The 12,965-nt window shown below is 46.7% G+C and overlaps 1 long non-coding RNA gene across 2 annotated transcripts; it reads left to right on the forward strand.

Annotated features, from left to right (window-relative positions):
* On the forward strand, positions 1 to 12,253 carry LOC139018669 (uncharacterized). 2 transcript variants are annotated; one of them, XR_011472930.1, is made up of 4 exons: positions 1 to 90; positions 8,554 to 9,102; positions 9,516 to 9,620; positions 10,882 to 12,253. It is a non-coding gene; the product is annotated as an uncharacterized lncRNA (long non-coding RNA). The 2 variants fall into 2 exon arrangements; XR_011472929.1 differs by having other exon boundaries at positions 8,554 to 9,620.
* Positions 12,254 to 12,965: the final 712 nt, after the last annotated feature.

Below are 12,965 nucleotides of genomic sequence, written 5' to 3' on the forward strand. Positions count from 1 at the left end.
GGCCGTCTCGGCCCTCGTTGGGTCCCTGAAGGACACAGGCGAGCAAGCAGGAAGTACAGAGAGGTCAAGGAATCATCCCAGCAGCAGCCGGTTAGTATGGAGAGGACTTACTTACCCAGAAGGGGTAGGGTTGGGTTTATTGATTTCACTCTGTTTTATACTCATTTAGGCTAAATTTTTTTTAATTCTTTATTAGTTAAGGTATTACAAATATGTCCTTAACTCCCATCCTCCCCCCACCCCCCTCATGTTCTCATCCCCCTGTTGTCTGTGTCCATTGGTTTGGCTTATATGCATGCATACAAGTCCTTTGGTTGATCTCTTCCCCTTACCCCCTCCCTCCCCTACTTTCCCTCTGGGGATTGATAGTCTGATCGCTATTTCTCTGTCTTTGGATCTGTCCCTGTTCATCAGTCTATGTTGTTCTCTATAATCCACAAATGAGTGAGATCATGTGGTATTTATCTTTCTCTGACTGGCTTATTTCACTTAGCATAATGCTCTCCAGTTCCATCCATGCTGTTGCAAAAGGCAAGAGTTCCTTCTTTTTTACAGCAGCATAGTATTCCATCGTGTAGATGTACCACAGTTTTCTAATCCACTCATCTGCTGGTAGGCACTTAGGCTGTTTCCAAATCTTAGCTATGGTGAATTGTGCTGCTATGAACATAGGGGTGCATATATCCTTTCTGATTGGTGTTTCTGGTTTCTTGGGATATATTCCTAGAAGTGGGATCACTGGGTCAAATGGGAGTTCCATTTTTAGTTTTTTGAGGAAGCTCCATACTGTTCTCCACAGTGGCTACACCGGCCTGCACTCCCACCAGCAGTGCAGAAGGGTTCCTTTTTCGCCACATCCTCTCCAACACTTGTTGTTTGTTGATTTGTTGATGATAGCCATTCTGACAGGTGTGAGATGATACCGAATTGTTGTTTTGATTTACAGCCTCATATAATTAGTTACTTTGAGCATGTTTTCAAATGTCTTTTGGCCTTCTGTATGCCCTCTTTGGAAAAGTGTCTATCTAGGTCCATTGTGCATTTTTTGATTGGATTGTTTATCTTCCTATTGTTAAGTTTCATGAGTTCCCTGTAAATGTTGGAGATTAAACCCTTATTGGTGATATCATTGGCAAATATGTTCTCCCATGCAGTGGGTCTTTTTGTTGTTTTGTTGATGGTTTCCTTTGCTGTGCAAAAGCTTTTTATTTTGATGTAGTCCCATTTGTTTATTTTCTCTTTAGTTTCCATTGCCCTCGGAACATTACCAGAGAAGAAATTCGTTCGGCATATGTTTGCGATTTCGCTGCCTGTGGATTCCTCTAGTAATTTTATGGTTTCCCGTCTTATGTTTAAGTCTTTTATCCATTTTGAGTTTATTTTTGTATATGGTGTGAGTTGGTGGTCTAATTTCATCTTTTTGCATGTATCTGTCCAATTTTCCCAACACCATTTATTGAAGAGACTGTCTTGACTCCACTCTTGCCTCCTTTGTTGAATATTAATTGGGCACAGTGATTTGGCTCCATTTCTGGGGTCTTTATTCTATTCCATTGATCTATATGTTGTTCTTGTGCCAGTACCAAGCTCTTTTAAGAACAATGGCTTTGTAATACAGTTTGATATCTGGTATTGAGATCCCACCTACTTTGTTCTTCTTTCTCAGGATTGCTGCAGCTATTTGAGGTCTTTTTTTATTCCAGATGAATTTTTGGAATGTTCATTTTAGATCTGTGAAATATGCCGTTGGTAATTTAATTTGGATTGCATTGAATCTATAGATTGCTTTGGATAGTATGGACATTTTGATGATCATGATTCTACCAATCCATGAACACAGTATGTTCTTCCACCTGCTTATGTCTTCCTCTGTCTCTTTTTTCAGTGTCCTGTAGTTTTTCGCATATAAGTCTTTTATCTCCTTAGTTAAGTTTATTCCTAGGTATCTTAATTTTTCTGGTGCAATGGTAAATGGGATTGCTTTTTTAGTCTCACTTTCTGTAAGTTCACTATTGGTGTAAAGAAATGCCATGGATTTCTTGGCATCAATTTTGTAACCTGATACATTGCCGAATTCATTTATTAAGACTAATAATTTTTTGATGGAGTCTTTAGGGTTCTCTATGTACAGTATCATGTCATCTGCAAATAAGGACAGTTTTACTTCTTCTTTTCCAATTTAGATGCCTTTTATTTCTTCTTCTTGTCTGATCGCAACTGCTAGTACTTGTAGTACTATGTTGAACAGGAGTGGTGAGAGGGGGCATCCCTGTCTTGTTCCTGTTTTTAGGGGAAATGGTTTAGTTTTTGCCCATTGAGTATGATGTTGGCTGTGGGTTTGTCATATATGGCTTTTATTATGTTGAGGCATGATCCTTCTATTCCTACCTTGCTGAGAGTTTTTATCAAGAAAGGGTGTTGAATTTTGTCAAAAGCTTTTTCTGCATCAATTGTTATGTTTATGTGGTGTTTTTCTCTCAATTTTTTTATGTGATGTATTACGTTTATTGATTTGCGGATATTGTACCATCTTTGCATCCCTGGAATAAATCTTACTTGGTCATGGTGTATGATCTTTCTGATGTACTGCTGGATCCGATCTGCTAGGATTTTGTTGAGGATTTTGGCATCTATGTTCACGAGGGATATTGGCCTGTAATTCTTTTTCATTGTGTTGTCTTTATCTGATTTTAGTATTAGGGTGATGCTGGCTTCATAGAATGAGCTTGGAAGTGTTCCTTCCTCTTGAATTTTTGGGATAGTCTGAGGAGGATAGGTTTTAGTTCTTCCTTGAATGTTTGGTAAAACTCCCCTGTAAAGCTGTCTGGCCCCGGGCTTTTGTTTGCTGGAAGGTTTTTGATGACTGCTTCAATTTCTTCCATAGTTATTGGCCTGTTGAGATTTTTAGCTTCTTCCTGATTAAGTTTTGGAAGGTTGTATTTTTCTAGGAATATGTCCATTTCCTCCAGGTTGTCTAGTTTGTTGGAGTAGAGTTGTTCGTAGTATTTTCTAACAATCCTTTGCATTTCTGTGGGGTCTGTTGTTATTTCGCCTCTATCATTTCTGATTTTGTTTATTTGGGTCCTCTCTCTTTGTTTCTTGGTGAGCCTGGCTAGAGGTTCATCAATCTTGTTTATCCTTTCAAAGAATCAGCTCTTGGTTTTGTTGATCTTTTGTGTTGTTTTTTTGGTCTCTATGTCGTTTATCTTTGCTTTGATCTTTATTATTTCCTTCCTTCTGCTTACACTGGGCTTTTCTTGTTGCTCTCTTTCTAACTCTTTGAGTTGTAAGGTTAGGTAATTTATTCTCAGTGTTTCTTGTTTCTTGCAATAGGCTTGTAGAGCTATGAACTTCCCTCTCAAGACTGCTTTCGCTGTGTCCCATAGGTTTTGGATTGTTGTGTTTTCATTGTCGTTTGTTGCCATGATGTTTTTTATTTCTTCTTTGATCTCTCTGGTAACCCAGTCATTGTTTGTTTGTTTGTTTGTTTGTTTTTGTGGGTGGGTGTACTCAGCGACTAAACCCCTCTGTCTGCAACCCAGGCAGACCGCCTACCCCTCCCTGCGCTGAGGCAGGCAGGACACCTGATATCTCTCTCCACAGAGGTTCCCACTGGGCAGCCACCCCCAGGATGGCTTCCACCTCTGGGCCCCCGCCTTTCAGGCTGGAGACCTATGGAGGCTGGGAAGATGGAGCTGATGTGCACACAGGACAGCAGGGGCTTGGGGACGTGCTGCCCCCCATGGAGTCACCATATGTGCCGGAAGACCAGAACTTCTCCCCTCAGATCAGAATGAACCTCAACTACCAAAAGGCATCAGGTGCCAGGTAAGGCAGTAAATGGGGGTGCAGCTCGGGGTTCCCTCACTTCCAGCAGAGCACTTGGTGTCCCTTCCCCGACAGCCTGCAGGGTCCTCATTCTGACTGTGACAGCTCCTGGCCCTTTGCTGCCCCTAGGCTCTGTGCCTAGAGTTGCTGGGCTGGCACGGACTAAGGGGGCCCAACTGTGCAGTGAAAGTTGGAATTGCGGGTTACCTTCCATGTGGAGCCTGTAGTCTAAAAAGTTGATTTTAGAGAGGAAGGGAGAGGGAGAGAGAGAGAAACAGTGGAGAGAGAGAGAGAGAAATGGCAGTGAGAGAGAGAGAAACATCAATCTGTTGCCTCCTGAGTTCACCCTGTGAAGGAAAACCCCTATTCTGTAAAACTACTGTTTGGAATTCTCTGCTATTCTTTAGATGGCCTCTTATTCTAAAAAAAAATAGCTTTGCTTTCTAGCCTGCTTTAGCCTACTTGAATAATGAGGAGGATAAACTTAGCTGTCTGACCTTGTAGGCCAGAGTCTAGATATGCCCAATGCCATGCCAGGTGCATTTTTTTAATTGGATAGAACTGTGTAGTTTTCAAGGCCACTTGCCAGAGTCCATTCATTGTCTTCACTAGCTGAGTTTAGACAGAGACCCCCAAAAGCTAGTAACCTTTGAATTCCTAGCAAAGGTCAGAACTGCACCACCCAGTTAATCTAGGAACCACCCAGTTAATTTAGGTAATAACAGCTGAAGCATCCCCACCTTAGTTCCCTTAATTCCTTAGATACTTGTGTAGATCCTTGTTGATTCCAGTCATTGTTTAATAGCGTGCCATTTAGTCTCCATGTCTTTGATTTTTTTGGATTGTTTTTATTGTAGTTGATTTCCAGTTTTATGCCATTGTGGTCTGAGAAGATGCTTGATATGATTTCAATCTTCTTGAATTTGAAGAGACTTTGCCTGTGACCCAATATATGGTCTATCTTTGAAAATGACCCATGTGCACTTGAAAAGAATATATATTCTGTGGCTTTGGGGTGAAATGTTCTGAAGATGTCAATTAATTCCACCTGATCTAGTGTGTCATTTAGGATTGATGTTTCTTTGCTGATTTTTTGTAGAGGATTTGTCCAATGGTGATAATGGGGTGTTAAAGTCCCCTACTATGATTGTGTTGCTGTCAATCTCTCCCTTGATCTCCTCCAGAAGATTTCTTATGTATTTGTGTGCTCCTATATTAGGTGCGTATATGTTTACCAGAGTTATTGCTTCTTGTTGGATTGCTCCCTTTAGTATTATGAAGTGGCCTTCCTTATCTCTTTTTATGTCCTTCACTTTGAGATCTAATTTGTCAGATATAAGTATTGCTACCTCGGCTTTTTTCCCGCTTCCATTCTCCTGAAAAACCTTTTTCTATCCCTTCACCATCAGTCTGTGTGCGTCTTTTTTTCTGAGGTGGGTTTCCTGTAGACAGCAGATATATGGGTCATGTTTTCTTATGCATTCAGTTACCCTATGTCTTTTGATTGGGCCATTTAATCCATTTACATTTAAAGTTATTATTGATAGATACTTGTTTGTCACCATTTTTATTCTTTACCTCTGTGTTCCTTCTTCGTTTCTTATTTTTTCTTTTTACAGCAGACCCTTTAGCATTTCTTGCATTGCTGGTTTGGTGGTAATAAACTCCCGTAGTCCTTTTTTGTCTGTGAAACTCCTGATTTCACCCTCAATTTTGATTGATAGCCTTGCTGGGTACAGTATTCTTGGATTCAGACCCTTCCTTTGCATGACTTTATATATTTCATTCCATTCCCTTCTTGCCTGATGTGTTTCCGTTGAGAAATTAGTCGTTAGTCTGATGGGGGATCCTTTGTAGGTAACTTTCTGTTTCTCTCTGGCTGCTTTTAAGATTCTTGCTTTGTCATTGTTGTTTGCCAATTTAATTATAATATGCCTTGGCATCAGTCTTTTGGGGTTCATTTTGTTTGGGACTATCTGAGCTTCTTGGATTTGTGTGAGTTTTTTCTTCCCTATATCAGGGAAGTTTTCTGTCATTATTTTTTCAAACAGATTTTCTATTCCTTGCTCAGTTTCCTCTCCCTCTGGCACCCCTATTATTCGGATGTTGTTTCGTTCCGTGTGGTCCCAGAGTTCTCTTAGGCTCTCCTCCTGCTTTTTAATTTTTTTTCCTAGAAGCTGCTCTGCTTGGGTATTTTTCCTACCTTGTCTTCTAGCTCATTGATGCGGTCCTCTGCTTCTTCTAGTCTACTGTTGATGCTTTCTATTGAGTTCTTTATAGCAGTGATGTCATTTTTCATTTCTTCTTGCTTTTTCTTCATTTCCTCTTGGTTCTTACACATATTGTTGAATTTGTCTTCCATTCTTTTCATCCATCTTATTGTCATATCTCTGAATCCTTTTTCTGACAGGTTGCTTGTCTCCATTTTGTTTACTTCCTTTTCTGGTGATGCCTGTTTTTCTTTCATACGCGGGCTGGTTCTTTGTTTCACCATGATCTCTCTCCTCCAGGTGTTTGGTTATGTAGTTCTCTCTCTCTGCTGCATTGATTTAAAGGCACAAAATACAACACAACAAGGCACAATGTACAAGGCACTGAACACAAATGGAATCACGATATTAATAACCCCAAATAAAGGTGACCACCTGAGCAAAGAGAATTAGGGGATAAGGAAGAAAGAAGAGAAAAAAAAAGAGAAAAAGAAGAAAAAAGGAGTGCAAAAATGAAATTTGGAAAAGGGAGGGGAAAAAAGTAAGAGAGAAAAGAGAGAGAATGAAATAGAAGAGGGGAAGAGACTATTTATATGGGGAGAAAACTCCAATAGAATCGCCACTAATCCCAACCAATTCCAGCAACAGATCCCTGGAGATGAATGCAAACTACAAACAACCACTAATATCAAGCGAGGTGAGGGAAAACAGAAGCACAAAAGTAACCAGAGGGGGAAAAAACAACAGAAAAAGAAAAAGAAAAACAATCTCACAAACAAGCACAAAAAAACCAATATACTCAACAATCAAGAAAACAATAACAAAACGACAGAGAGAAAAAAAATTGGATAGTGAAGAAAGATAAGAGAGAGGTGTATATGGATTTAGAGCAGGGGATTGGAAATTAGATATATAAGTAGGGTGAAATTTAGACAGGGGGTATAAAGAAGGAATAGGGAAAATCTAAAGCAGGAACAGGGTAAGAGAAACAGGACAACAAAAGGGGAAAAGTGAGGAAGAGAGTTTTGGCATAAAGGTAAAGTTGAGACAGAGAAAAATGATGCTAAAGGAACGATGAAAATAGAAAGTAGAACACAAATTCCAAAATAAAATAAAGAGAAAATAAAATGACACTTTTAAAAAATGGCAAAATGGTAGTAGTAATAATACTGGTTAAGAATAAAAATGTAGTAATTAAAGAGGTAAAATCAGGTGATGAAAAAAGAAAAAAATAGTTTCTTAATTAAAAGGTGAAAAAAGAATTAAAAATAAGATATGTGCAGTAGTGAAGGCGCTTCAGGTCCTCTACTCTTCTTTCTGGGACGCCTTAGTCCTGCCAGGTATTCAGGAGAGTGTTAAATTTCCCTGCGATACACTGTTCTCTATGTTGTAAACCACAGTCCTGATTTTAAGGCAGGCCATATTTGTTTCCCAGACTGCCTTTATTTGTGTTTACAGAAGAGTCAGTTTGTGGATCAGCTCCTGGGTGGCAGTGTTTCTGGATTGACCTCCAAGGCTATAAGTCTCTCTATCCAGCATTTAGGGTTTATTTTCCCTATCGCACTTAAAACTGGTTTGGGAGAGTCGACTGCCCTAGAGCCTGTTCTTTAATGGTTACTCCCGCTCTGTTCCCAGGTTCCACAAAAACAACTTTCCCCTGCAGTCTCTGCCAGTGACCCCAACTGGGCAATCCCATGCACTGGGTTTAATAATCAAACGCAAAGATTTAAGGGGAAGAGAGAAAACAAGAGCCTGAGAAGTTGCGTGAATTTGAAACCCTCCACCTTCCAGCTCTGTGCTCTGTCTCTTCCTTGCATCCTCTCTCCCCTGGCACTAAGCAGCCAGCACACTGGCAAAATCCAAGGCTGCTTTTTTGCATCCAGTCCAGCTATGGGCTTATTTTTAGCATTCCCTTCCGCTAGCAGCCCTGCCGGAGCCCTTCCACACTCGCAGATCACACTGGCCCAAGGGCCGTGGACTTTGTGGGGTGCAGATTTCACCTGTGCGTGTTCCTCTCTCCAACCTGAATTACAAACTGCACCTTTAGGCGAGATCTGACATTTCCGTGAGGAGAAGCAGGGCGCGTCTGAGTTCACATAGTCTCGCTTCTTGAGATCCGTTGTTTCCGGGTTAGTAGCCGATCTCTGGATGCCAGGTCTTTGGATGTATACACTTCCAATAAATAACAGCCACTCAAGATGGCACATTCTCCGCGGCTGAGCCAGTGCTCCGGGAGAGATTTCAGCCCCAGTCTCCAACTGTCCCCTTTCTCTGGGAGTCCTCTGTCTTCCCGGCTGCAAACTGTCTCCCAGCTGAATATCTTCTGCTTATTCGGTCTGTATGTTACCAATTTCAGCTGCTCACCCTTATCTGCTTCGGGACAAGGCATGGGACACGTCCGTCTATACCTCCACCATTTTCTTCCCCTAGGCTAAATTTTTAAAAAATATGTCTTCATTGATTTTTTTTTTTTTTTTTTTTTTTTTTTTTTTTTTTTTTTTTTTTTTTTTTTTAGAAAGAGACGTAGGCGCAGGAAATATAGAAAGACATCAGTGGCTGCCTCCTGCACGCTTCCTACTGGCGATCCAGCCTCTGGGAATTGAACCAGAGACCCCTTAGTTTGTGGATCAAAAATCAATGACTGAGCCACCCAGCCAGGCCATTCAGGCTGCTTTTCAAGGAGCTATAAAAGCACAGGAAGACTTAATTGGGGAAATACGGCTGGTGTGAATGCTATTAAAGACACAGTTGGGCTCTGTCTTGGACTCAATGCTTGTGTCCCTCTTACCCCCTCCCCCCATTCACCTTGAAGCCCTAACCCCCAATGTGACGGTGTTTGGAGCTGGGCCTCTGGGAGGTTATTAGGCTCAGGGGAGGTCATGAGGTGGTGGCGAGGGTGTGGGGTGGGGAAGATGGATTCTGCGCCCTTACAAGACAGACCAGAGCTCTCTCTCCTCCGTGTGAGGACATAGCGAGAAGGTGGCCATTTGCAAGCCAGAAAGAGGCTCCACCAGGAACTGCATCTGCCATCACCTTTGCCTTGAACTTGTCAGCTTCCAGGACGGTGAGAAATGAATGTCTGTGCTGCGCCCCCAGCCGGTGGTGTGTGGTCATGGCAGCCGAGCTCAGTGATGGGCTCTTCCCCAGCCGCCTGAGTGCGTCCTGGCCATTCTCTGCTTTTCTCAGGTTTCCTCTTGGAGGGCGAGGACGGGTGAGGGGCGGGAGACACACCTGTGAGGACAAGAGCAGGACCCATTGTCCCGCCAGGGCCGGGGCTCAGCGGCTGGAATTGTGTTGAGGATTCTCGGCCGTGAATGTGACGCAGCCCCAGTGGCCGAGGCTCCTTTCCTCCTGCCACTCTCTCCTCCTCTTGGTTTTGGAATAATTAGTACCGTCATCTCCCCAGCGTCGCTGGTCCCCTGACACCTCATTCCACGGCCTTTCTTTCTGCATCAGCTCAGCAGCCTCTCTCCTCAGAGCCTGCAGCTCCTGGGTTCCCTGTCCAAGTTCCCGAGAGAGAATCTGATTGGCTCAGCTTACCGCATCCTAGCTCCGCCTCCTGATTGGCTGCTGTTGGGTCAGGTGAGCACACTGAGCCAATCAGTTCTGACTGATGGGGCCAGTCACATGGTTTATACCTGACCCTGGAGGCAGAGGCAGTTTCACTTGGAGGGGACTGTGGGTGAGTCAAACTCCATGGTTCGGCACCCCTGGTCCAGGGGCACCCAGGGGAGGGGGCGGAGCTGGCACCACCCTTGGGTCCCTCCAGAACTGCTGGGAGCCTGGAGCTGGTCCCAGGGGAGATTTCCTGCCTAGAATTAGAGACCGGAGGTCACATCTCCCATTAGACCCGAGTCCCCGGATGCCCCGGCTCCCACGGCTATGGGGGAGCTTTAGAACGAGAAGCGAGAAAGCCTTCTCCTGTCTCACCCGCTGGGTATGGGGCTCACAGAGCAGCTGTGCCCTCTGACCCAGAGGGAGCCTGGGAGCGAGGCCAGCATGGATCCTCCCAGAACCTGCATGGAGGCGGACATTCCACCTGGGGATCTGAGCAGGGCCCTGCTTGGCAGCAAGTACAAGTCCTTCTCCTCGTTCTTCAACTTCTGAAGCTGAGCTTCGTCCCCGCCTGGTGTCTGTGCACCGAGGGGATCGGGGCCCCCAGCTTCCTCCTGCTGGGAGGGCGCAGCCCAGGGGAGGGGACGCCCCAGGTCTCCAGTCAGAGTGTGAGGGGCTGTGCTGCCACCATGGAGAGTGGCCATTCAGTGGGGCCACTGGTGGCAGAGGCCAGGGGGGAAGAGGAGAGCATGGGACCCGCCCCTTTAGAGACCACGCCCAGGGCACACTAGGTACTAGCGGAGGGATACGCTGAGGAGGTTAATTTTTAAAAAGACTTAATTTAATTTTTAGAGAAATTTTAGGTTTATAGAGAAATGGAGAGGAAGGTACAGAGATTTCCCTTGTGCCCCACCCCCCACTCACGCAGAGCCTCCCCCATTATCAGCATCCCTGTCCAGAGCGTGTATTTTTGTTATAACGGAGAGCCCACACAGCGCTTCCAGCTGGTGGCGTCCAAATCCCATTGAGCCTGGAGCCCGGGTTTTGCTGTCTAAGGGGAGGGAACTAAGGAGCACGCGAACCAGCAGGCTCCCTTTATGTGCTGAGTCTGAGGCTGATGCTGCACTGAGCACCCGTCCTTGAGGAAACACCACCTGCACTCACACAGCAGGACCCGGTCCTCACACTCACGCTCCCTGTTCCCAGCCTCCTAAGTGTCGTCTGCATTAGGTGGGTTTCGCTTACTATTTGCCATCCATTCTGACAGTTTTCCACTCTGTCAGTGAAGGTGACAGCGTACAGAACCTGGTCAGTGACAAGCAGATTCCTCTGATCATGAGATGGTTTCTGTCCAGCGAGAACGCAAACGCTTGCTGTCCGAGGTGTGGGTGCCATTGCTCTGCAGGTCACCAGCCCCTGTGCTCCCAGTGCGCGGTCTCATCCCAGCACCTTTCTCTCATGGACGATACACAGTGTGGGGCCTGCCTGCTCCTCTGACCGGCTGTCATCCTGTTCCTGCTGTCCCTGCGGCCCATCAAGGTTCCAGGTGCTCGGGTGCGTCTGTGTGAGACTCTCTGTGATGTGTGACCTGGGAGAGCTGCTCCGTGGAGGGTGTTCAGGAAACCTTCTCAGGACGCCCTGTTCTGTGACATCCTCTGAGCAACAGGACACAGCACTGAGAAGCAGTCCCTTCCTGAGACCGGGACCCCCAGAGACCCTGCTGGTTTAGGGAAATCTGTCTGTGCGCCCAGCTAATGGGCCGGAGCTGGAGAGCGTCCAATGCGGGCGCAGCCTGGCTTCCCTGGGGCCCACGGACCTCTTTCCCTGCTGGGTCAGGACCCAAGGGACCACTGAGATGCCCCCAAGAGACACAGATGTACAGTGAGCACAAGCCCTGCCCAGGGAGAATCCATGCGGGTTTCCAGGGTGACATTTGGCTTTGAATTGTTGTCATTAGGCTAATAAATCTTTGGTAAATCGTACTTTCAACCCCCCTTACGTGGGGGAGCCAGGTGGATCACATAACCATCGCCCACATAGAGGGCCCAGTGTGAGGGGCCAATGCGGGAAATCTCAATCAGGTCTCCAGGCTTGGGCTCTTCACGAAACTGCAAGGAAACAGCCAGGAAGTTGAGGCAGATGTCAGGGAGCTGCAGAGGCCCGGGCTGGGAGCTGCAGCTGGGCCGGGGAGTACACGCTGATGTTCATCGCCTGGTGAGCGTGTGGAGGGGACTCTGGCCCCGGTGAGGCCCTCAGCCTCTGGCGCTGTTAGAGGTTGCCCTTGGGGAACTGGGAGCCTGGAATCTGGTTGCCCCGAGGGAGGGAAGCCTGGAAACATGTGCTTTGGAGAGTGAAGAATTGTCCAGAGAGTGTGTGTAATGCATGCGTGTGTGTGTGTCTTGTGCACACGTATGTTGTATGTGCTGCGTGTACCTGCACACACACGAGGATGCAGACGAGCAGACATGGGTGTATTGTGCACGTGTCTGGAGGGTGATGACAGGATTGCTGTGTGCAAAGCCCCTTCCCGGAGGCTGGGCCCAGGCCCATCCTCGCCACGAGGGCAGCTGAGTCTGAGCTTCTGCCTCACACGCTGCCCGCAGGTGTCCACATGCCTGTGGCCCTGGCTGTGCATGGCCCACAGGCTCCTCCTCACACTCTGCCCCCCCAGCCCCGGTGCACCCGCCCTTGGAGATGCCAACCTGAGGGACAGGAACTGACAGCCTAGTAAGGGGACTGAGCTCTGAGGAGGCCCTAGTGTGGCTGCCCAGCTTCTGGAGCTGGGTGGGTGAAGGGGGCAGAGGGGGCTCACACAGTCAGGCAGCAGGCTCTGCTGGCACTTTCCCCAGCATGACTGCCACCGCCCACAGCCCAGGGGCAGGAAGCAGCACCCCTTGCTCAGCTGGGGAAACTGAGGATCAGAGGCGGAGGGACTTGCCCAGGGACACTCAGCTGGCAGTGGCCGCACGGGGTCTTCTCTGTCTTGTCTCCTCCTCATCCCCTTTCCTCCCTCCCTCCCTGCCTTGCTCACCTCTCCCTGCTCCTCAGTGTCCTGCCCAGGGCACCTCTGCTTCATGATTAGAGAATTTTTCAGCTTTTCTGTGTCTCTGTGTCTGACCTCAGCGAATGAGAAACCACCTGCATCCGTCACCCCAGGCGGCCCAACCTGAGGCCAGGGCTCAGCTGCCCTTTGCCCCATTCCATGCCGGTGCCCAGCAGCCCACACGCACCCTGGACGCTTCTCCTGATTCACCTCCTCATCCACCTCCCGCCCATGACTCTGTCCAGGGCACCCAGTCCTGGATTTTGTGACCCACAGTTTCCGGACAAGGTTCCTGCCTCCTGTCCCTTCACCTCCACATCCAGTCCCCC

This window comes from Myotis yumanensis, unplaced genomic scaffold (assembly GCF_028538775.1).
Source record: "Myotis yumanensis isolate MYYU_CA2020_CCGP unplaced genomic scaffold, mMyoYum1.0.hap1 SCAF_10, whole genome shotgun sequence".
Classification (NCBI taxonomy): domain Eukaryota; kingdom Metazoa; phylum Chordata; class Mammalia; order Chiroptera; family Vespertilionidae; genus Myotis; species Myotis yumanensis.